This window comes from Octopus bimaculoides, chromosome 13 (assembly GCF_046866305.1).
Source record: "Octopus bimaculoides isolate indiv1 chromosome 13, ASM4686630v1, whole genome shotgun sequence".
Lineage (NCBI taxonomy): Eukaryota > Metazoa > Mollusca > Cephalopoda > Octopoda > Octopodidae > Octopus > Octopus bimaculoides.
Window position 1 is genome coordinate 18,995,019 of NC_142940.1, and position 27,649 is coordinate 19,022,667.

A 27,649-nucleotide genomic window follows, 5' to 3' on the forward strand; every position below is an offset into this window, starting at 1 on the left:
ACAATATATGCACACTCACATACAGACACACACGTACGCAACCATGAGCAAACGCATCTGTATGTACGTATGCATATATATACACACACATATACATATATGTCTCTGTGTGAGAACGAACGTGATATACTGAAAACACGACAGTGTTCGAATTTAAAGATTTTTCATGCAAAATGTTCATCATATTTACTTATTAATCCTTTATGTTTTGTGTGGAACAGTAAGTTTTATTAATTCTGTTAACGTTTCAAGACCTTCTCGACCTCATAATAAGGATGTAATGTTTATAGACGGCACTTATTGTCGCGTTTTGTAGTAAGAAGTGTAAGAAAAGTAATAAAAGTGATAAAAGTGATAAATTCGCCAAAATTCTCATCATTTCTTTACGAAGCACAAGTACAAAAATTAAACCTGAAGAGAATCGTATCTTCAACACATGTTTTAAAGAGATATAGCATTCCTCTTATCCATCTGTCTGTCTGTCTAACTACCTATATATCTTTTTATCTATTTTTGTATGCTCTTCAGTACAATAGACGAAGTCATGTTGATTCTGTGAAAAAACATTTATGGATATATACTCCATAAATGTGTACTCCCAAAATGTAATCCTTAGGTGCAATCAGCACGACACGGTGTGTGACAAGTGACAAAGTTGTACTTAAACCTATGATTTACATGTGCAATCCGTCCGATGGGCTTCATCACAGTTTCCATCCAACCAATTTAATACACATTGCTTGAGTCGAAAAGAGGTTATAGTGAAAGATACATATCCCAGAATGCCATGAAGATCTTATTGATTCCGAAGAAAACTTATTAATCATTCGTCATGAATAACTGAACACTTGTAGAACATCATTTCCAAGAATTCCAACCAGCACGGCTTTCCATAAGTCAAAGGCTATTCAACGTTTATAGTACTTTGGGAGAGGACTCAAATAGAGATGTCATATATCTTGAGTTCAGCAAGGTCTTTGAGAGAATTCGACTGTAGGATTCTATTGCCAAACCTGTCCGACCCTAGAATCCAAAAAGATGACCTGCACTAGGTTAAGGGTTTCTTGGTAAGCATATCTCAATAGGGGATTTTTAAATATCCACTTAAACGCACTGAAATCAATATTGGTGTCCCTCAACGCACTGTACTGAGCGTACATTTCGATAATTTACAAAAACATATCACAACGATCAACCACTACAAATTAAAGAATGTTTATTGACGAGTTAAAGCTTCAGAAAATTATAAATGCAGTAACGGAACTAATTAAATCCTAATCCGACCTATATACAGCAAATCGATAGACGAAATAAAACTACATACCGCTAAAAAAAAAAAAAAAAAAAAAAATTATATCAACCACTTTGGTAAAAAGTATATGCCGAAACAACTGCATATTGTTCTCCCAGGAGAACATCTTATGACGTCTAATAGTATTAGATCGTTACTATTAATTGTCGACAAAAAATCCTTGCTGGAACATTTCAATCAGCAATGAAGGCGACGGAATGAACTATAAGATCTTCAGAACTTTCTTTCTCTGATATCACCATCATTTCTATTCTCTATCTTTGCACAGTCTCATTTAGATATCTAGAGTAATATTCTCTCATACCAAACAAAATATTACGAGAATTGAGTCACTACAAAAGATAATTACAAAAACATTATAAATAGTATTCCATGCCTTGGTTATTCGGGTCGTATCTAACACTCAAGCTCTCCATGAACAATTGATAAAACGTGAATATTGTCCTATTTTCACAATGTACAAAATACACCATTTTGTGAAAACGATGAACTGTGATTTATGGAAGATTTGGTAGATATTTCTAGCTGTTTAAAGGACCACATGAGGGTTCCCTCGCTTCTTTTCTTGAATCAATGCTGCTGTTTACTTCGAGGTCATCCTTAATGAAGTAAACGGATGACCAAATGCATTCTAACCCTGACCAATTCGTCTTTTTTTCATACAATTTTAAATGGGGATACACAGCAGAATCTACTTCCTTTTTTTTAACACAGTATGGTACGACAAGAAGATTCTGCTGTTATTTCTAGCAGCCAAAGTGACCACATAAAGACTCCTCTCTAACACTGATGTTATCGTTTTGCTCTATGTTAGCAGTGTTTAAGGAAACCTATAATCAAAAGCACTACAACCGTGATTATCTCATTCTTAATATTTTTTCTATTTGATCATATAAGACGTAGGATTACATTTCTCACTGCACCATTATTTTGGACAGTTGAAAATTGAGGGAGATTTACCTGCTATTTCTAACGAGCTGAGTCGCTAATCAATATTGTTGTTTCTTAGCCGCAGGTCATCTCTGTTGTTTAAACACACGTTTGATCAACGGTTAACCTGACAAGACCAGCACGCCTTTATTTTTCAGACGATGTGTTTGAGATGTCTAGGGCAATCTTGATTGTAATGGCGTTGGAAGTCATCATTATTATGATGCCGATGATGATTATTACTGTTGTTGTTGGCACTCCGTCGCTTACGACGTCGAGGGTTCCAGTTGATCCGATCAACGGAACAGCCTGCTCGTGAAATTAACGTACAAGTGGCTGAGCACTCCACAGACACACGTGTACCCTTAACGTAGTTCTCGGGGATATTCAGCGTGACACAGTGTGACAAGGCTGGCTCTGATGAATTACAGGTACAACAGAAACAGGAAGTAAGAGTGAGAGAAAGTTGTGGTGAAAGAGTACAGCAGGGTTTGCCACCACCCTCTGCCGGAGCCTCGTGGAGCTTTTAGGTGTTTTCGCTCAATAAACACTCAGAACGCCCGGTCTGGGAATAGAAACCGCGATCCTATGACCGCGAGTCCGTTGTCCTAACCACTGGGCCATTGCGCCTCCACGATTATTACTGTAACGCCAACGATAAAGGTGTTAATGGTGGTGTAGACAATTATAAAGATGGCGACGACGACGACGACGACGACGATGACGAAAATGCAGGTGACAACGTCAACATAAGGTGTTTTTGATGACAGCTATGTATATTTTTGAATTTATTTTATAATATATATGTGTTTCAAACAGAAATATTTGTCGGCGCTATTAATAGTTTTATTATATAGTTGTAACGAACTGTATCAATATTGATCTGAGGATCATCACGTAACAGCTATTAGTGATTGCTGCTGTTGTTGTACTTGAATTTGCTGTTGCTGTCGTGTCGTTGTTGTTACTGCTGTTGCTTTGTTGTTATTGAATTTGTTGTTTGGTGTTATAGTTGGTGTTGTGACCTTTATTGCCGCGGCTGTTGTTGCTACTGCTACAGTTATTGTCAATATCACGATAATTTTATAGTTGCAATTGATGTTGTCCTCCTTGATGTTCTTATTGATGTTACTGTCATTACTTTTGATAACCTGTTGTCATTCTCCTAAGTGTTAATATCGCTTTTGCTGTTATTGTCATATTTGTTGTCAATGACGTTGATCTCATCGTTGACTAAAATAATTAAAACATAAAACTGCATTTTACTCGGAGAAAATGTATCTTGGATTACACCACTCAAAGATTTTTTTAAGAGACACAATGTGATATGAGGGTGATTTGGTCCCTATTTCTTGCACATCGTATGGTATAACAGAAACTCCCCCGTTGATGTTACTGGTATTAGTGGTAGTTGTGGTGAAGATGTTAGTAGTGGCAAAGGTGATGTTAGAAGTGATCTTGGCTGGTATTCGCAGCGGTAATTTTTAATGGTGGTATTAATGGTAATAGATCTGGTGGTAGTTGTAGTGGTTGTGCTATTTCTGTAAATATATTCTGAATTTTATTGTTATTGTTGATAATAGGCGCAGGAGTGGCTGTATGGTAAGTAGCTTGCTTACCAACCACATGGCTCCGGTTTCAGTCCCACTGCATGGCACCTTGGGCAAGTGTCTTCTACTATAGCCTCGGGCCGACCGAAGCCTTGTGAGTGGATTTGGTAGACGGAAACTGAAAGAAGCCCGTCGTATATATGTATATATATGTGTGGGTGTTTGTGTGTCTGCGTTTGACTCCCCACACCCCCTCAACATCGCTTGACAACCGATGCTGGTGTGCTTACGTCCCCGTAACCTAGCAGTTCGGCAAAAGTGACCGATAAAATAAGTACTAGGCTTACAAAGAATAAGTCATGGGGTCGATTTGTTCGACTAAAAAAAGGCGGTGCTCCAGCATGGCCGTAGTCAAATGACTGAAACAAGTAAAGGTGTAAAAGAGAGTAATGTTGTTTTTATTGATGTTGTTGTTGATATTGTTGTTGTTGTTGATGTTGTTGATGTTATTTACGCTTTTGCTAATGTTGATGTTGATATTGAAGTTGTTCCTGTCGTTGATGATGTTGTTGATGTTACTGATGTGCTTGTTACCTCCGCCTTAGCGAAGGCGCAGGTATTGTTTTCAGTCGTCTTTGTTTATTTGTTTGACCGTGGACAAGATATCTCAAGAACCACTGAATGGATTCAAATGAAACTTCCAGGAATGTTTGGCCTCGTGACTGGCACAAACTGATTAAATTTTGGGATCAATCCGATACCGGACAAGGATTCTGGATTATTTTCCCAGTTTTTTTTTTTGGGGGGGGGGTTAATTTTTGAGAGCGGTCGAGTTCATTTTTAGTATTCTCGTTTGTGAGAGCAGTCGAGTTTATTTCAGATATTCCCATTTTAAAAATCATCGCTGGTTAATCGTCGAGAGGACGTTGGTGTTGTCTTGGCGGAGGTTTGCACTCTCTGGGTGTTTTTGTTATTATTGCTGTCGTTGTTAAGTAGGCGAGGTGGCATAATCGTTAGGACACCGGACAAAATGTTTAGCGACATTTCATTCGTTTTTACGTTCTGAGTTCAAACGCTACCGAGGTTGACATTGCATTTCATTCTTTCGGGGTCGATAAGAAATAAGTACCAGTTAGGTACTGTGGTCAATGTAATCGACTAGCCCCCTCCCACCAAATTTCAGGCCTTATGCCTATAATAGTAAGGATATTACTACTGTTCTTGTTGATATTGCAGTTGATGTACAAAGTGGTGAGCTGGAAGAATCGTTAGCACGCCGAGCAAAATTTTTAGTGACCTTTTGTCCATCTTTACGTTGTGAGTTCAAATTCCACCCAGATCGACTTTGCCTTTCATCCTTTCAGGGTCAACCGAATAAGAACCAGTTGGAGGCTCCTCGCTCTCCGAAATTTGCTGACCTTCTGTCAAAATTTGAAACCAATATTGCTGTTGTTATTATTGTTGTAATAACTGCTTATGTTGCTGCAGTTATAAACTTTTGTTGTTGCTGCTGCTACTGATGCAGTTTTGCTGCCGTTGTTTGTGATGTTGCTATTATTAGTTAACTATATAAATAGCCCTGTTATTCTTTCTGCTCTTCTTGTAATTTGTAATTGATGATGATGGAAGAGGAAGAATGATGACGACTGTATCACCGATGACGATGATGGCGATGATGATGATGATGCTAACGTTGCTATAGCTGCTGATGATGTTGTTGTTGTAAAGGATTTAATTAATATTTTCTCTTTTGAAACCTGAAGCCATATTAATTGGATGGAGCTGGAATTGAAACTGAATTAGTTAAATGACCATGAAACACAATATTGCTGATGGTTAATTGCTTCTGTCCTTTGTAGCATTTTAATGATGATGATGATGATAATAATGATGGTGATGCTGATAATTTAATACTACAGTAATGATGATGATGATGATGATATTCTTAATAATACTGATAATATTATTTTCGTCTTCATTTGGTATAATATTTGAATGCGCATGTGGATGTACACAGTTATGTCAAAACGGGGATAGACGGGGCCAAAAGCTACACAATGTAATATAGCATTGAAAATTTTGATAAAATGCAGATAAAAATTCACAAAATTCCATTCAATAAATGCATACAAACGTACATGCTTGTATTCTTTCTTTTCTTTCATTCATACATAAGTACATACATACATGCATGTACACATACATACATATATATATATATATATATATATATATATATATATATATATATATATATGTGTGTGTGTGAAGGCGCATGGCTTAGTGGTTAGGGCATTTGGCTCATGATCGTAAGGTCGTGAGTTCAATTCCCGGCGACGCGTTGTGTCCTTGAGCAAGACACTATATTTCACGTTGCTCCGGTCCACTCGGCTGGCAAGAATGAGTAGTACCTGTATTTCAAAGGGCTGGCCTTGTCACACTCTGTGTCACGCTGAATCTCCCTCGTCGTCGTAACCGACAGAATACTCCATATGTGTGTGTGTGCGTATATATATATATATATATATATATATATATATATATATATATGTGTATGTGTGTGTGTGTGTACATATATAGTTAAAAAAAACAATAACAAAAAAACAAAAAAAACAACAAAGTGAGGACGTGATACGGATAGTATTATTGGACGCTCAGGAAAGGAAAGAGAGAGTGTATGACGTTTCGGGCGTAGCCCTTCGTCGGAAAGATGGACAGTTCGGAGAATGGAAGAACGGAGAAAGAGGAAAATGGTACCGATGCCCACGAGGTTACATTATATATATATATATATATATATATATATATATATATATATATGTGTGTGTGTGTGTGTGTACATATATATATATATGTGTGTGTGTGCATGTGTGAATGTATGTATGCATGGAAGATGGATAGGAAGACCTCTGGATCGTTCACTGTGGACGAAAGTAGTACATGACGGAAAGTGAGAATTCGATCAAAATCGTACAAAGCATGAATGAAGAGCTCAAAAGACATGTTTGTCAGTGTCTCCCATGGAATTTGCCTGATTATGTTGGCGCACAGCTCACTTTAATGTGTAACGACCGTAGGCGTCTTCGTCTCAGTAAAGCAGGCTTTAGAAGTCATCAGAAAAGCCAACTACATACAGGTAGCATGGAGAGTCTGGTAAAATAGGTGCGTTAGAAGGCAGGCCAAATCAAAATATCATATCAAAGCACACACACACACACACACACATCACAATGCATTTTGTCTACACTTTCTATGATTTAATTGGCATAATATAAGCAACAGCAACTGCTGCCACTACTACTAATATTACTGCTGCTGCTGCTACTACTACTACTACTACTACTACTACTAATAATAATAATGGTTTCAAATTTGGACACAACGTCAGCAATTTTAACTGGTGCTTATTTTACCAACCCCAAAAGGATGAAAGGTGAAGTCGATCTCGGCGGAATTTGAACTCATCCTTAGGTTAAACTAAAACCATATGTAAAGTTTAATAATTTCAATTTCAATATTTTTTAATGAAATACTTTAATCGAATATGCTTTATTGCTAATTTTGAATACAACTACTTCTCAAACCATCTACTGCTCAAATCATCTTTTGTTCTACTTCCTATCTTTAACTTTAAACTTAGATTCACTTCTGTGACACTTCCTCTCCGTAGTCTAACTTACGCTGTTATGACAGTATTTTTATACCAATAATAGTTAAAACAAAACTGACATGAGCAACATATTGTCTATAGTAAGGAAACACACCGTAATGCTTTTAAATTTCATTATTTTATAACTAATGATTTTTCTTATAGATACTTATATGTCATTGAATGATTTTAACTTATTTCAGTATTCATTTCGATCTTGCTTATAAATGTGTAAAATCTTTTTTAACCATATTTTCTGCTTCCTTTTCATTCTTTATTGTTTTATAAATTTCGACCTTTATTTGAAAGTTAGGAAAAAACGTATTGGAAAATGTCTCTTTTATATAAAAAAAGTATGTTGATTTATTACATAAAAGGCATCATTAGGAAGCCATGCATATAATATTTTCAATTTGGTGCTGAATAAATTTGACAGTAAAAGAAACACCATATTGTTACACTTAGTATATACCACCCAAAATTTGACAATAGCTACAAAGAAGAAAGGCTTTATGAAATCAGAAAACTATTATAAAATACCCACTGTGGGGATGCAAAAATATCTAGTGAGGGATTATGGAAGACGAATACAAATGGTTACAATGATAGACAAAATACAAAAGAGAAAGATTCTTGATTGCAGCAATAATTTAAAGTTTTCTTATCGGAAAACATTAAAAGCATGTAATGAGTCAGAATATATGATGTGTCTAGAATATTTAGAAGTGATATGAAATTCAAGAATAATATAGAATTGTATGTATTTCTGGAAGACAGTTGTAATACTGAATTCAGAAGTAGGTACTGTGTGAGCTGGTGGTATTCATATGAATTGCAGCGTTTGCAAAGTGATTTTCTATTACCAATTCTATTTTGCATGGCTCTTATTCCCCTAAGTAAGCTGTTAAATGACACAAGACCGAAAGTAAGAACGATTAATCAATCACCTCCTTCATATGCCTCGTGAAAGGAGGTTTAACAACTGTAAAGGCTTTATATGTTTAACAACTGTAAAGGTCATGCCGTCTGCTAGAAGCAGCAGCCAAATATATTCCTAACACTCTACTACCTTAGAAGTGACACATCAAATGAAGCTGTAAGAGATGTGCTCTGCCAAAGACAAAGACGGAATTGTCATGGTCGAACTGCTTTTGACGTCCGCCCAGCAGGGTCGTCTTTGGGTTAATCTACCACTACCACAGCAACCGCCATCACCACAACCACCATCACAGCTACAACGACGACAACAACAACTACAACAATTACAAATTTCATTTCCAGGCGAAGAATAGCAAACATTGTAAATGAGAACGATGTTGTTTGGCTCAAAACTAAATAGAGGAATTCGGTGCATAAAAAGTTGAGAAAATGGAGCTTCCAGAATTGTTATATTTGGGAAGAGCCATAATTGATAAAGTCTATAAATACACTCACCAGTTGTTACTTGTCTATATTTTACTTCCCCCACTTTTTTTTTTAGCAAATCAGTTGTTTGTTTATGCCCCTTCTATAATTCATTACCACATCATTCTGTAGCTTTCTTAGTATGTATACACTTTTTCTTTTGAATGCTCGGTATTTAGTTTACAATCATTTAATCTTTGTAGTTGATAAACGTCTATGTTGTAACGAAAAATGTTTTTAGGGACGTATCAAGCATCAGCTGTTTGGAAGAAGAAATAGAAGTGAAATATAGACTTGAAACAAACTGTGAGACTTTATTATTCATGAATATTCCTGGATATAACAATACTAATAACACAACTAATAAGGTAAACGAGTACAGACAACGTCCACTGACAGCAAGAACTTAACAATACTAATGGCAATAAGTTAAACAGAAGCAGCATATATAATTGCTTTAGAAGAGTCAACTGTCAATACTTTTCTACTCTAGGGACAAGGCCCGAAATTTTTGGGGAGGGGGAGCCAGTCGATTAGATCGACCCCAGTAAGGAACTGGTACTTAATTTATCGACCCCGAAAGGATGAAAGGCAAAGTCGACCTCGGCGGAATTTGAACTCAGAACGTAAAGACAGACGAAATACCGCTAAGTATTTTGCCCGGCATGCAAACGTTTCTTATTTCTTTATTGCCCACAAGGGGCTAAACATAGAGGGGACAAACAAGGACAGACAAAGGGATTATTAAGTCGATTAGATCGACCCCAGTGCGTAACTGGTACTTAATTTATCGACCCCGAAAGGATGAAAGGCAAAGTCGACCTCGGCGATTTGAACTTAGAATGTAACGGCAGACGAAATATCGCTAAGCATTTCGCCCGGTGTTCTAACGTTTCTTATTTCTTTATCGCCCACAAGGGGCTATACACACAGAGGAGACTGACAAGGACAGACAAATGGATTAAGTCGATTATATCGACCCCAGTGCGTAACTAGTACTTATTTAATCGACCCCAGTGCGTAACTAGTACTTATTTAATCGACCCCGAAGGATGAAAGGCAAAGTCGACCTCGGCGGAATTTGAACTCAGAACGTAGCGGCAGATGAAATACCGCTAAGCATTTCGCCCGGCGTGCTAACGTTTCTGCCAGCTCGCCACCATAGTCAACTGTCAATATTGGCGCAGACCAGATATTATTCTTTATTCGTGTCATAACTAATGATCCCTAATGATCTCGTTTTCGATGGGTCATCCCGTTATTCACTTTACAAAACATATTGGGAACTTTAATTTTGGGGCATAGGCAGAAGTGTTAGAGAGTCGGATTCAAAAATATTTTCCAGTATTTCTTCTATCTCTATATTATGGGTTCAAATCTTGCCGGGGTCTTTCTCTCCGCGTCGATAAAATAAAATACCTGTCAAGTATTAAGGTCAATGGCATCGACCAAATCCCCTACCCGCAAAATTACAAGCCCTGTGCGAAAATCTGAATGCATTATTATAATTATTGTTTTCGAATCTTATCACAAGGCCAGTGACTTCGGAGGAGGGGTTTAATCAATCACATCAGCCAGTGTTTAACTGGTACTTATTTCATCGATTTCCGAAAGGGACTTACTTTATTGATTCCCGTAAAGATGAGCAAAATGCCAGCTCGTCGCCTTCAAGTATTCTTATGAGTATTAAAAAGAAATTATTGTAATATTTAAAGCTAGATGAAGGCGGCTTGGCTTGCTGGCGAAATGCCTAGCGGTATTTTGTCTGTCTTTACGTTCAGAGTTCAAATTCCGCCGATGTCGACTTTGCCTTTCATCCTTTCGAGGTCGATAAATTAAGTACCAGCTGCGCACTTGGGTCGCTCTAATCGACTGGCCCCCTCCCTGAAAATTTCAGGCCTTGTGCTTAGAGTAGAAAAGAATATTTAAAGTTAGATATTTTGAGAAAAGCATCTTCATTCAATTCCTAAGAAGTAACCGTTGTTACCCGTTTTATTTGTACGTGTAATTGTATATCTATTTCAATATTTACTTTCTTATAACTTAGTAGTACGATATTCGAAGGTTAACGATGAACTGTCAGTGTCAGTAGAACGTCGGATATAATGCCTTGTGGTATTTGTTCTGACGCCCTAAATTCGAATCACGCCGATATCAGCTTTGCTTTTTATTTAGGGTGCATAAATAAATACCAATCAAATACTAGGTCAATTAATTGCCCTCCCTCACTTGCCACTCTCTCCCTTTCCCCTCTCTCTCAGATCTAGCTATGTTGCGTCATGAGGTGTGTTGTAAGAGATCGCTCAGAATTGGAGAGGGGCTTACGTGTATTAGACCCTTCTTCTCATAGAGAAACGGGTATGCCACTGGAATCGCCCAAAACTGACCGATATGCATGAATATTTGAAACGAAAATAGTGTTATTGAAAAAGAGATGTTTCTTCTGTGGTAGTCTCACTTTTCTTTATCCAACCTCTGTTCTGTAATTACATGTAATGCAATAATACTCTTCCTATATCAGTATTTTTATATATTTGATTCTGGCCCGAAACTTTTATTAGATATCTTTTGGGCAAGAATACTTATATTTTTAACTAAAATAAAAATTCAATCATGATAATTTAAACCCTCATGCGAAGAAACACAAATTAAAAGCGGGGTTATGATAAAAAAATATCTTTTATAAAAAGTAAATTTAATTTTCGTAATTAAAAATTGAAAAATGCTATAATAAAATGTTTTTTAACAACGAAAAACGTAAAGTAATTAAAGAAGTAATTTCAATGCTTAAAAATGAAAAATATAACTTATTTTTCAAATTGGAAATAATTAAAACAAGATTATTGTAAAAATTTCAATTTTGCGGAAATGAAAATTAATGTTTCTATTTAAAAATTAAAAAGTATTATAATAAAAATTTGCATTACCCAACAAGGGAAAATAATGTTTTTAATTAAAAAAATTTTTTAAAGTCTATAATGAAAATTTGTATTGCCCCGGGAAAGGCAATTTATTTTCCAAATTAAAACAAAAGGTTATATGGAAAATTTTGTTTTTATAAGGAAAGAAAAATTAAAAAATATGTATAGGAGCGAGTATTGCTATATATATATAATTGATAGCGTTTTTATTCCTTCGCTTTCTTCTCTCCTCTTTATTTCTCCCTATATACAAGAATTTACATTGAAAATGGCCAAAAAATATATTAAAATTAAATAGATATATAAATGGTATATCATAAAAAATTTGTTAGGGATCAATATTCTATTGCATGTTAATGAATACTCTACGACAAACCGTTAGTTTCAGGGCACAACTACGCTTGAATTTTAGAGCTTTCTGTAAACAAAGTAAATATTTTATTCCCCACTCAAACTCGAGGAAGGACTTTTAATGCCCGAAGGACTTATATGCCATGAAGTACGTTAATTAAAAAATATTTTTGTTACATATTGTTAGAATTTTTTTTATGTCTAATTAATTATATTGTAATAAATTTTATTCTTTTGTGCAAACACACTGAATATGTAGATACACAACACTCGAATAGCACAAATGTAAGAACAAAACCCATAAGAAACAAAACCTTGTACAAAGAAATAAAATGGCAGAATTTTCTATAAGCTTGTGAACCTAAACGTTGTGTTCGAATGCGCACCACCAATGACATGTGCAGAAAATCAGCAATTGCCATACTGTGGCCAAGGTCGCTGTATCCACTGACACGCCTTCGGGTTAATAATGGACTTTGATGAAAATGTGATATTCCCAGCTTGTAATTCAGCAAACTACAACATTGTTGAATATACAGTATGCTCCTCGACTCGACGTGGCGTATATATATATATATATATATATATATATATATATATATATATATATATATATATATATATATATATATATATATATATATATATATATATGTGTGTGTGTGTGTATATATACACACATGCATACATATATATGTATGTGTGTGTATATATATATGTATGCATATATATATATATATATATATGTATGTATATGCATATATATGTATGTATGTATGTATGTATGTATGTATGTATATATATGAGGTTCTCGAATTGTAAATGACCTTTACTCATTTGATTAAGTATTGAGGTGGAGGCGCAATGGCCCAGTGGTTAGGGCAGCGGACTCGCGGTCATAGGATCGCAGTTTCGATTCCCAGACCGGGCGTTGTGAGTGATTATTGAGCGAAAACACCTAAAAGCTCCATGAGGCTCCGGCAGGGGATGGTGGCGAACCCTGCTGTACTCTTCCACCACAACTTTCTTTCACTCTTACTTTCTGTTTCTGTTGTGCCTGTAATTCAAAGGGTCAGCCTTGTCACACTCTGTCACGCTGAATATCCCCGAGTACTACGTTAAGGGTACACGTGTCTGTGGAGTGCTCAGCCACTTGCACGTTAATTTCACGAGCAGGCTGTTCCGTTGATCGGATCAACTGGAACCCTTGACGTCGTAAGCGACGGAGTGCCAATGACAACAATAAGTATTGAGACCTGTTCATTCAGTGTTGACCAAAGATATAACACAACCTAACATCAATGTCATCTAATCTTGCAGGAGAGTAATGATCTATGGCTTGAATTTGCCTATATTCATGTTACGTCTTTAAGTGAAAGTCGAAATTTCCATTGGTTATTAAAAAAAAAAACGTTTGGTACTTATGATATTCCTTTAAAACTCAGCCGTATATATACACAAGCAGACACCTTGACACACGCATAGATATACACATAGATATAAACATACACATACAACATGTATTGAATTAAGGTTATTGTTTTAAAATGAGTTTAAGAATAACGATGGAACATTTTCTGATTAGAAAACTCAATAGCTAAAGTAGAGTCTAAGTCGCAGTAAAATTATCTGGGCTTTTAAGTCTTGTTTAACGGTTTCGCCAAGCGAAACCTAGAATTCCTGTAAATACAAATTTATGTCCACACACACACACACACGTGTGTGTATGTGTGTGTACTCGCTCGAGCATGCATACGAACACACACAAAAGCATACCTGCATGCAGACGCATACAAATCTTACAAATATTCACACACATATATTCAGTCTCAGTGTCTTGTTTCTACTGCAGTAAAGTATGTTATATTCACACTCTTCCGTTGCAGTACAGCAGCTTCATGTCTTTATTAATTAATTTGTAAAACCTGCCTTAACATTCTAGAAGAGCTGTTATTCTATAATAATACACTGTTTATGAGTTTTACTTGTTTGTGTTCCTGGCAAATATATATTGTGTAGATCAAATCGATTTAAAATTCTGTTACTTAGCAATGTTTTCTACTTTACTTAAATTACAATTTATTACATTAAATGTTAATGTAATTACTGAGATAGATAAATTATATTAATCTATTTTAGTGTAGGTTGTATATTGCTTAATTTACTGTACACACACACATACACACACATATATGTACATATACGTATACACCCACATACATATATATTTCTTTCTCTGTCTCCCCTTCCTCTTTATATTGGGATAACATTAGGTATCATATTTTCTCTACCCTTACTTTCTTTGTCGAGTTTTCTAAATGAACGAATTCATTTGTGTCAACTTTCGCATTGCATTTTGGTTGTACAATTTTTCATGGCTGTGTTGGTTAGGAATCTCGCTTTACAAACTACGAGGTTTCGGGTTCAGTTCCACTGCGCAGAACCATTGGCAAGTGTCTTCTACTATATCCCAGGTCCGACCAGTGCCATGTGAGCGCATCTGCTGCTTTGTAAAAAGCTCGTCGTATACACTCACACACATACACACGTATGTGTATGTTAGGTGTGTATGTGTGTATTTTTATCTCAGCACTACTACAGTCACCACTACCACCACCACCATCGCTTGGAACCGGTGTTCGTTTACGCCCTCGTAATTTAGCGGTTCAGCCTAAAAGATCGATAGAATAAGTTTTAGACTTAAAGATAACTTGCGGAGTTGATTTTGTTCCACTGAACCATTCAAGGCGATGCCCTAGTATGGTCGTAGTCCAATGAGTGGAGTAAGAAAATAATATGTAAAATGATTTCTGCATTTTTTTTTTGAAGTGAGAACAAGCTTAACATTATTTGAATGTTATAAAAGTCAGCATTACCTTCCTGAATGCAGAATTGTTTCTTTCGCGATGCTTGCCATTGTTGCTACCTGGGGGATGGTGGTACAGTTGAGACATTAATAATGCTCATATTGCAGTTTTGCCTTGATATTTCTGTTAACATGAGTGCATAGAGAATTCACCTTCACGGAATTGTTAATCTATTTAGGTCTAAACATTCGCTTCTGTGAAAATGTTTTTGGTTCTCCATTTTTTGGTTTGTCAGTTTTTACCATTTTAACATTTGTCAGATATAATGTTATTGTGAACGGTAAGCATGAAGTTCCTTTTAAGAACTGTTCTCTGGACCATTGTTCTCCTGTCATTTTCTGTTTCCATTCATCAATAAAGTTTTTAGGTACCGATTGTTTCTTTAGAACAGAAACACATTGAATATAAACTGGCTGCTCTGTGTCTTGCATATCTGATACATAGTTTGGACAATTTCCTAGAATCGCATCCTAAAATGGCGGACGATACATTCAACCAAAAATTTATTAGAATTATCTCTCGATATATCATTTTCTATACATTAAGAAAATAAATGTTCCTCTATAGGCACTCAAACAGTAATGAATAAATAAGCAAATAAATACGAAAATTCACTAAATTACCCATTCAAAATTATTCATGCGTGCGCATGTATGTGTTCGTGGTTGCATTTGCATGTGTGTGCTTCCTGGCTGTTTGTGTGTATGTGTGTTTCTACGTGATTGTGGGTGCTTGTATGTGTATGTATGTGTATGTGTATGCGTGTGTAAGTGTTTATGTGTGTATGTGTGTCTGTATGTACGTATGTGTGTATGTGTATATTTGTATGTATCTATAATGAGCTCTGTGTAATATAGAAAATGTTCTGATTTATTCATTTAATTACTTATTCTTGTCTGAGAATCACTAAGGGAGAGTATTAAACTGTAATAAAGGCAAAGACGGACAATAGATTTTTAGCAGATCACACCGACGGCTATTTAATGATGTAATTCTGTGAAATTGTATGTAGTTAGCTCACATAAGATTCAATCTACTCTTAATAACCATATCATTAGGTCAAGCGAAGCGTTTTTAAGTTTATATATTTTTTTGTCGGTATGCTTAGTTCATTTTCTTCACTTGTATAGCACTGTTTATATGCTCAAAATTTCCAATTCTTCTTCCTTCAGGATCAATCAAACGCACAGAAAATCGTCGCTGTGGGCCTTCTGAGTACAAAACAACAGACAGAATTAATTATTACACTTAATTAGAAGTGTTCAAGATGATATTTTCTGCTTGGCGCATTTAATTTTTTGTATTGTTTCTTTACCAATAATGCCAGTAATATTTTTCTGGTTATTTTATCCTATTTCATAACAACTAACATAGCCGCAGTGCTACAAATATTTGAAGTAATGTATATAGCTAACTTTATCGACCGGCCCAGTAATTGACTGGTTGCTTTTCTAAGCATGAAAAGCGAAGTTAACAAGGTTGGATTTAAACTCAGAATATAACCATATGTGACTAGATACTACAAATCATCTTGTAAAATACTCTCTTGATTCTGGTTTTGTTTTTATCGCTGTTTTCCTGTTTCATTATACTGCCACTTATTCCGAATGGAAATTTATATTGACGATATTCGTCTTCATTATACGTCTCATTTCGTATTTTGAGTTCTGCAGTAAACCAAGGAGGCTTCTGCTCTTCAGACAGCAGCACAAACATTACAGTTCTATATTTAAGAGATGAAGAATTATGTACCTTGTCTACATTATTTACAATTGACGGATATTTGTCCTCATCTTATTTGTTGTTAACACAACGTTTCGGCTGATATATCCTCCAGCCTTCATCAGGTGTCATGGAGAAATTTCGAACCTGGGTTCTCATTCCTAAGGTATTTTTCGATGTTATTATTATTATTATTATTATTATTCTGGTCACTGCCTGGAATCGGACTCGGAATCTTGGGGTTAGCAGCCCGCGCTCTAAGCCACTTGTTGTTAAGAGAGCGGGTCCACTAACCCCAAGATTCTGAGTTCGATTCCAGGCAGCGACCTGAATAATAATAATAATAATAATAATAACATCGAAAAATACCTTAGGAATGAGAACTTAGATTCGAAATTTCCCCAAGACACCTGATGAAGGCTGGAGGGTATATCAGCCGAAACGTTGTGTTAACAACAAACAAGATGAGGACAAATATGTATCAAATGTAAATAATGAGCACAACCAGTAGTTTTATTGGAAACTTGGGAGAAAATTGCCTCGTCCTGAGTTTTGTGAATCAAAAGGCTCCGAAACTTTCTCCCACAGCTACAACCGATAGTGATAAAGTCAGGACAAAAGTCGGAAAAAGAGAACCACACCAGCAACAACGACTTTGGCCAACGAACGAAACCAAAGCCCCCCACCTCCAAAAAATACTCTATCTGTTTGCAAGGATAGGAACTAGACGGAATAGGCCTTTATGAAAATTTTAAAAAACTAAGTAAAATCTGCTTGAGGAAAAGCCGATCTCTTCTTTCATAGCAATGGACTTTACAGCCCATCGCAAGACCTATAGCGGCACAATGCAAGGCACTATTGAAAGAGATGTGTATTTTCTTGTCAACATTTTGATCAGGTAGAAATACTTAAGGGCACATTTGGAAGTACTTAGCTTCAATATATGTAATGAACGAATCTCTTGTACAGTTTAAGGGTCAGCTGACATAATAAAGCTTGTGGGTAAATGATTGCGTCACCCATTATATATTTTCTTTTGTTTAAATTATATTGTAAGTTAATTATTGTTTTATATAATTTGATATTTATTCTGTGTTTTAATAACTTTTGGGGTACGTTCATTATATAACGCACTAATATCTTCCCAGGCCTTTACATACTTTCGTCTGGTCGGCTTTTTGTTTTTGTAACCTCAAGGTTTTAACAATTTATTGTATATTTTCCTGAATACTTGTGAATAATAACGAGAAAAATATAATTATCATTCTTATTACGATCATCAAGGTGCAAGCATCGTTGTTAAACGAGTAAATCGTAAAACGAGGTCGGTCATGGAACGAATTAAACTCGTACTGCGAGGTATCACTATATATAAGAATGGAAGACAAGGTTGGGAAGACGGTATAGCGACGAAATGAACTATTACAACTTCTCAACAATTTCCTGCGACTCCACGAACTCACGAACGACGTATTTCGACTTCCTGCGATTTCTCATCATTCGCTCTCAATCAAACACGCTGCTACTTATACGAGTTCGGTTAGTCCATTCTCACAGGGGGTGTCATGATTCTCGCCATAACATCTCGCCTTTTAAGATTTGACTTCTGTAGGAAGTGCAGCTTATTTATTTGATTTTATTCTACTTTTTTCATCATCAGCTCTACCTTTTTTAAGATTTTAATTTCCTCAGTAGTTTTAATACTTCTTTCGCTTAGGAACTATTTCTAGTCAGTCGGTCTGTTTATGTTTTCTATTGCTGATCCACCTAGTTTGGAACATCGAAGAAATCATAACAAACTTCTATCGGTATTTCTTCTCTTTCTTCGGTATATCTAGTCTTCAACAGGTTCAAATGTCTTTTGTACTCTCCTACTTGACCTTTTATTATGGACATCTTACTACCTACATTATTTACATTATTTACTTTATTAACATTTAACGGATATTTGTCCTCATCTTGTTTGTTGTTAACACGACGTTTCGGCTGATATGCCCTCCAGTCTTCATCAGGCGTCTTGGGGAAATTTCGGACCTGGGTTCTCATTCCTAAGGTATTTTTCGATGTTATTATTATTATTATTATTATTATTATTATTATTATTATTATTATTATTCAGGTCATTGAATCGAACTCGGAATCTTGTGGTTATTAGTCCGTGCTCTTAAGCCCAAGATTCCGAGTTCGATTCGGGTCACTGACTACTACTACTACTACTACTACTACTACTACTACTACTAATAATAATAATAGCAACATCGAAATGTACCTTAGGAATGAGAACCTAGGTTCAAAATTTCCCCAAGACACCTGATGAAGGTTGGAGGTTATAACAGCCGAAACGTTGTGTTAACAACAAACAAGATGAGGACAAATATCCGTCTAATGTACATAATTACTCATTTCTTAAATATAGAGCTGTAGTATCTTACTCCCTATTCTTTTCGTCACTATACAGTCCTCCCAACATTGTCTTCCATTCTTATATACAGTGATACCTCACAGTACGAGTTTAATTCTTTCTATGACCGACCTCGTTTTACGATTTACTCGTTTTACGATTTACTCGTTTTACGATTTACTCGTTTTACAAATCGATTTTCCCGATTGAAATTAACTAAAATATAATTAATGTGTTCCAGCCCCCAAAAGCCACTCAAAAATAATTTTTTATGGGTTTTAAACAAAAAAGGTGTAGTTGCAAGTAAAGTGACAATTATAAAAAAGAGAATGCATAAGAAATATGTAAACTGGTATTATTACCCGAATTACTGGTTTTGTTAACTGAATGGGTCGATTTGTGCGCGAGGAAGACGATAGAACGGGGAGGAGGTTTACTGTCTGGATGGAGAATCTTTCATTAAGACTTCATGGAAAACAATTTCTAGCATTTTCTCTCTCCGCTTAATTTAAGCTTTTTGGATTCATATTCTTCACTTTTTGGTGTTGCGTGAAAGGTACATAACATTTATAAATTAAAATTCGTCCAGGATATCATTTTCAAGGTTAAGAGGGTGAGCAGGAGCACAGTCGAGGATGAAGAGGCCCTTGAGAGGAAGATTGTTCTCCAGAACATACTTTTTCTCTGCTGGTCCGGAGAAGAATTGCCAGGCTTTAACGTTTGCCCTCCACACGACCTACAACTTATCCTTCAGGATTTTGTGCGACTTGAACACTCGTGGATTTTCGGAATTGTAGACATGAAGCGGCTTTAATCTTCAAGTCTCCACTCTCATTGGCATAAAGGACAAGGGTTAGCCTATCTTTCATAGGTTTGTGGCCTGATATTTTCTTCTCCTCTGCAGTTACATAGGTCGTTCTGGGTATTTATTTTCCACAAAAGCCCATTTTCATCACAGTTGGATACCTGTTGTACAATGCATCCCTCGGCTCGGATGATCTGACGGGATTCACGCATGAAATCTTCAGCTGCCTTAGTGTCAGAGCTCGCTGCTTCTCCTTACCCGAAGGCGCTATGAGAGCCAGTCTTCTTCTTAAAATTACCAAACCGGCCGCGACTGGCATTAAATGCGTCTGCCGATGTCTCCTCCGTCGACGTTCCAGGGTTCTGTTTCAGGAGATCCCCATACAGCGCGTGTGCTTTCTCACAGATGATGGTCTTCGTAATCGTATCCCCTGCGAGTTGCTTCGTGTTGAGCCACAAGAAAAACAATTTTTCCATCTCTTCGTCAGATGTGCGTTGCTTAGAGAGCCTGGAGACACCCTTTGCTGTTGCAACGGCCTTTATCTCGTCCTTTCTCTTCAGGATGGTGCAGTTCTCTCTCTCATGTTTATCAATGATTTCTTTCTTCAGTTCTACCGTAATTAGCTTTCTCTTCTTTTCAGCACTGTCCTTTGCACTAACCTTCTTAGGACCCATGGCTAACACAACTAATTATCATAAAATAATAGCAAAATATGCTTAAAACTAAACAAAAACACTGGCAAAAAACGCAACAGGGATGCTGTCACAACGAGATTAACACGTGAACTGAGCGAGCGGAGACTGTTCTTGTTGGGAGAGCGTGCGTGAGCTCACTGCCGACTAGCAGTCGCTTGTATGAAACTCGCTTGTACTGCGGATTTCTGCTCGTACTTCAAGACAAAAATTCGCACGTGCCTCGGCTCATACAGCAAATTACTCGTACAATGGTGAACTCGTACTGCGAGTTTCTACTGTATTTTGAAATGAACTTTATCTCCTACGTTAAAATACTGTGTTGTGTTTCTTGGTTTTTCCCTATATATTCTTTTTCTGTAGGTTACAATTGATCAAAAATTGATTTTATCTTCTAGGCAAACATTAGCTCTGCGGGCACTTGCCTGAACAAGTGTTCGGGTTAGGTTTTACCCTGTAAACCCTTAAGAATTAAGTTAGCGCTGCATCATTGCCTAATTCATTTCCTGATTTTTGTAGAGCTTGCTTAAATGTGTCTATAAACCTTTCTGCTTGCGCATTTGATCTCGGATGGTACGGCAGAGTAGAGATTTGATTTATTGCATACCTTTCACACAAATTTTAAAATTCGTACCCCGAAAACTGCGTTCGGTTATCCGATACTATGGTGTCCGGGACACCGTATCGCGCAAAAAGTTCGTGAAGGAACCTTATTGTTACATTCGAGGTTGGTTGACTGCATCTACATATCTCAGTCCGCTTGGTATAGCTGTCTATTATGATCAGATAATATGCGCTGTTGACCGGTACAGTAAAATCTATATGTAGCCTGGAACGCGGACTGTCTGTCTTAGGCCACAATTGGAATTTCACCGGTGGTGACTTTGCTGCGAGAGCACAACCTCTGCAGGATTTCACTAATTGTCCAATATCACGGTCCATAGTAGGCTAATACACGTAACTCCTCATTACTGATTTCATTCTTGAAATCTTTGGGTATCTCATATGAAATTCACTTAATACACGCGTTTGTAGTGCGGCTGGAACTACAACTCTTTGTGCGTACATCAATACGCTATTACACAGAGAAAAAATGTTGCGCATTTGTGTTACTTATGTCTTTATTTTCTTTTACTTCCAACGTTTCTTTCATCTTTGCAATAAATTTGTCATTCTTCGATTTTAATCTTATACCTTGAACAACAACTGGCAGCTCCCGAACGACGTTACACAAAATGTTTTTTTATTTCATATTCCGCTCGCAATGCGGCAATCACAGTATCTTCGAATAGTTCTTTTTCGTTTTGAATTAACCTTGAGAAACAATTCGCATGACCTAACCTCTTCGATGGTATATACTCCATCTTAAAGTCGTAATTTAACAATATCGTACCCAACGTTGTAATCTATTTGCATTATGGGTAGGAATTCCTTTCTTTGAACCAGAAATTGATAATAATAGCCGTTGATCAGTTTGTAGCCGAAAATTTCTACCGAAAATTTCCTCACGGCAAAAAATGATCACTAGAGCTTCTTTCTCTATTTAACTATAGTTTTCCTTGCTGCTATCAGTGAACGTGAGGCATGAACCCTCGACTTCATATTACCTTCTTTATATTTGTGTAGCTTTACTGCTTCTATGTTGTAATCAGAAGAGTCAAAAACTACAACAATCTCCGCTGCAGGTCGAAATGAGCCTTCGAGAAATCCTATGTTAATATTTGTTTAATATCGTCAAACGCCTTTTGACATTTATTTAACCAATTCCACTTCACATTCTTTTTTAGCAAATTATTTAGCGGAGTTCTCAATTCATGCATATTTGGTATATAATTTTGATAATAATTCGCTAGAATTAAAATGCTGGCAATCTTTTTCATACTTCCTTACTCATTACTTCCTATTATCATTATTATTATTATTATTATTATTATTATTATTATTATTATTATTATTATTATTATTATTGGTAGTAGCAATAGTGGTAACTGTAGTAGTACTCTAGGCAGAAGTAGTAGTGTTGATAAAATTACAACATCATACATTGTATGAAGAGTGGAAACACGAAATACGTAAAATTAAAAAAATAGGCAACCATAGTTAATTACTAACAGCATAATATCGTTAACTGATAGGACACAACTAATGATATTACACTGCTAATGGTTGTATCTCCATCCCGATGATGCAATTAATGAAACCTTATTGTTAGCGGTATATCATTGTTAAACGGCAATTAGTGATGCCTTCGTATATACATTTATGAAAAACAACTGTAGATGGATGGAGCAAATATGCGCTTTGATGCATGAATTTGTTTACCGCATCGTATATTTCATTCGATCATTATACCATTCTACATGACAGGTAACTATTCTAATTACAGATAGAGCATGCATATTACACACACACACATACATACACACATCTATATATATATACACACGCACAAACACACATATATATACATACATGTATATATACACACACACGCATATATATGTATATATATATATATATATATATATATATATATATATATATATATATATATATATATATACAGAAAGAAAGGAAGAGAAAGAAAGATAGAGAGAGAAAGGGAGAGTGAGAGAGAAAAAGGGAAAAAGAGAGAGAGAGAGGGATATATACACATATATTATGACAGTGAGCCAAATCACTCTGCGCTAAAGCTTTCTATCATCTTTTATTATACTAATCAACGTTGTGCGTGCGTCCGTTTTGCGCGTTCGCATGTGTGTGCATTTGTGTGTATGCGTGTGTGTATTATCAAACCGGCCGCCACCCTTGGAAAGGATTACAAACGATGCAGAGTTATACATACCCAAAGTTCCAGTGTTCGCACATATACTGGACATGCCAAAATATCTCTCCTTGGTATTGAACGCATATTAAGATCGTATAGTAACAGAATCAAGATTGCGTTGGATGAAATATGCTACGTTATTTGTCCGGGAAGTTTATGTCCTGGTTTAAAATTCTACCGTGGCCAACTTCCCCTTGCATCCATCGGAGTTGCTCTTGTAGATTCCAGTTTTTTATGCAATGGTCTATAATGATAGAGCTGTGCCGATGGTCTATAACGATAGAGGAACCGTCGACAGGTGGCATAACAAACACCGGTTGGAGTACTCTACCGTTGCATCACTAAAACCGATTTGTAACATCTCTTTATTACGGTCAATACAGGACAATTGTAACCTCACACACACATATACACACAAACACATACTCACACACACACACACGCACACACACATACACACACACACATACGCACATATACATTAAAAGGAGCAGTGTGTACCTCATTAAAAATTATAATACCAAAATAAGAAAGAAAACACTGCAGTCATACAACTAAAAGGACTTTCAGTGCAACTTGAAAAACAGCCACTACTCTTGGTACTTCATTGATTTCTACTTTATATTAACGGAAATGAGGGGAAAAGACCATTTCTTTCTTTTTGTTTTGAGTCGAAATTTTGATATGTCCGTTAGAGGTCTGGTGCGAACCGTGACGCAGGAAGAAGAAGAGTAGTGTGAAAAATTCAGCCTCAGAAATACCCAGCGTCATATCCAACTAATTTGTCGAAGAGTTTGTGGTCAATGACCTACAACGTTTATCTTAAATTGCAACAGAGGAGATTTCACAGGAAAATGCGAGCTGGGTTGGTTCAATGTAATACAAGAGCAATGTAGACATGATTGAAAATTTCAGAAAGATTACTTTGCAAAAAGATTTAAAAACTTTTAGATTAATATAAAGATAGACTTTTCCTTTCATCCGTCTGAAATCGGTAAAGTAATTGCGAAGTACTAGGATTGATTTCTTCGACTTCAGATCTGTGTCAACATGCAATGTTGATACAATAGAGGCGGCATCCCGTCCAAATGCGAGGCATCTACAATAACTAAAGTAAAACACGGATTGAAATGCATAAAACATGTTAAAACTTTGCAAAGAGACTAATATTTATCGCAGTTAGTGTGGTTGAACTTCACAAATGGTTGCGATTGCCTATAAAAATTCTATACACAACTTCCATCTCATATGAGGCGCTGATAATTCGGATCATGGTTATGGGTTCGATATGGTTTCAATAGAGCTAGCCATTGTACCATGGAGGCGGGCTACTTTGGTCTTGTGTCCAGATGTTGGATCATTGCTTGATACTGCAATATCTGCTCGGCGGTATTCGTATATCACAATCGTTTAGTATTGTGAACTCAGTCCGCCCAATCTATCTTCTACCATTAATATCGCTTTCCACTATAGGCACAACGGTCTGAAATTGTGGGGAGAGGCTAGTCGATTACATTGACTCCAGTACGGCGGAATTGGAACGCAGAAGAAGCCATTAATATTGGTTTCATATTTTGGCAGACGATCAGTAATTCTGGGCAAGAGGTATGTCGATTACATCGATCTCCGTGCTTAACTGGTACTTGTTTTATCAGCCCCGAAATGATAAAAGGCAACGTCAGCACTGACGGAATTTGAACTCAGAACGTAAAGATGTACCAAACCATTAATATTGATTAAAATTTTGGAACAAGGTCAGTAATTCTGGGGTAGGAGTTAGTCGATTACATCAACTCCAGTACTTAAGTGACACTTATTTTATCGACCCTAAAAGGCAAAAAAATGGAAAAAAACGGCTTCGTTGGAATTCGAACTCTGTCTGAAAGGGCGGACGAAATGCTGGTAAGTAATTTGGCCGGCGGGCTAATGATTCTGCCAGCTCGTCGCCAAATATTGCTACACTTTTATATTTGATTTGTTAGATACTTGATGTGAATTTGCGCGTTGAAGCCGATTGCTGTGCTACCATTAAAACACAAGCACAGATTGTGTATCACTTCTGTTAATTAGCAATTAACAAATTAGCTAATTAAATAATTACTGAATCACTCAGTTAATTATTTGTTTCTCAACGTCATTTCCTCATACCCTCTAAACATGCCAATGATGTGTTTCTCACACATACTCTCTGCTTTGCACTCACTCTTTGCTTCGTGTGATTTTAACAAAACGAAATAGTGAAATTTTTTCCCGTTTTGCTATTTGTACCGTATAAACAATTTGTGTGAGTATATGTGTGTGTGCATGTATGTGTGTGAGTGTGCACGCGTGCATGCTTTTGTGAGTGAATAATTCTAATCAAGGTGGTAAGAATGGTAAGAGTTTCTGTGTGCATGTGCGAATTTTGCTATCTTCTTTCAGTTGTTTTACTTTTCGCTCTCATGATTAATTTTATTATCATATGTCTGCACAGATGTCACATTGATTATATATATATATATATATATATATATATATATATACATGTGTGTTTGTGTAGATGTAAGTATATGTATATGTACGTGTGTATATATACCGTTGCTGTTGTTTCTGACATTTCATTTGTTTCTTGTTTTCGTTATTCATTTCTGTATGACAACATTTAGCCCCAGATGGTTTCATATTTATTTCATTGTTTGTTTTTTGTACGTCTACTCCCAAATACTTATCCACACTTAACCCACACACTCCAGTTTATTCAAACTTTCATCTACATACACGCACATATGCACATACATATGCATGTACATAGATGCATATGCATCTTGATATTTTACGCACATACGAATGTGCACTGAAGTATAGACCTGTATAGACACACACACACACACACACATGCATACCCACGCGCTCGCGCGCGCACACACGCTACCGCACACACACACACACACACACATACACACACACACACACACACACACACACACACACACACACACACACACACACACAACGGACGGTATATATCTGGAGAATATGTCTACAATTTGTCAACAATTTTCGATAGCTCACAAACCAGATTCTTGTTGGGGTTGTAACTTTAGTAACGGTAATAGAAGCATGAAAATATTCTTTTCTACTTCAGGCACAAGGCCTGAAATTTTGGGAGAGGGGGCCAGTCGATTAGATCGACCCCAGTACACAGCTAGTACTTAATTTATCGGCCCCGAAAGGATAAACGGCAAAGTCGACTTCGGTGGAATTTGTACTCAGAAAGTAAAGACAGACGAAATAGCATTAAGCATTTCGTCTGGCGTGCTAACATTTCTGCCAGCTCTCCGACTTAGAAGCACGAACATATTGTGATAGAAAATGTAACAAATTAAGTAGATGGAAATAGAGAATTATAAAACAATTATATAAGCTCCGTAATATGTGTCGTCATATTGGCATGCAAAAACGATAATAATTTTACATATAATAATAAAACACAAATGTGTTCTCGTCGGTCACGCTTGCGAAAGAAAAGTAAAACAAGAAACTGAGCTGCAGTGGGTGACAGCCAGAGACGCCCATTGCAGGCAAACAGCACTGGAAAATTGTGGCTGGAAGACGCTGGTATTTAAATCAAAATAAAAAGAATTCAAATTTTTATCGAATATTGCATTTAGTTTATCAATTCCACACACATACACACACACACACACACACACACACACACACACACACACACACACACACACACACACACACACACACACACATATATATATTTATATAAAACAAATAATAAATGAATATATGCATATATACGTACAAGTATGTGCATACCTACGTCTACCTGTATATATAGGTGCATATCTGGGTACAGGACGTTGCAAACAAAAAGTAGACAAAAAAAATAACAACCAGAGTATAGAAAACACACAGGCCACATAGAGAACATTTTCCTTCATCAGCTGCCACCATTCTAACACAAGCGTCTCGAAGAGTTAGGGCAGGACGCATCGTTAAAATGGCTCTTACCACGGAACAAAAATTAAATTTGTACCATGGAGGAATGTAGTGGCGGACAGAAAACAAGACAGGAAAACAAACGGAAAAGGCTATACGGCCAGACGTGAAAAATTATGTGTATATTGAACGCTGTGAAGCAACGAACTGGAAGGAAGCGGGACGAAGTAGGTTCGTATATATATATATATATATATATATATGAAATTAAATATAAGAAAGTTT

General features: G+C 36.4%; 1 protein-coding gene across 1 annotated transcript in view; it reads right to left on the bottom strand.

The window, feature by feature from the left end:
* The window catches only part of LOC149132821 (uncharacterized), a 103,578-nt gene that overhangs the window by 36,488 nt on the left and 39,441 nt on the right, over positions 1-27,649 (bottom strand). The gene's annotated exons all lie outside the window — the stretch shown is intronic.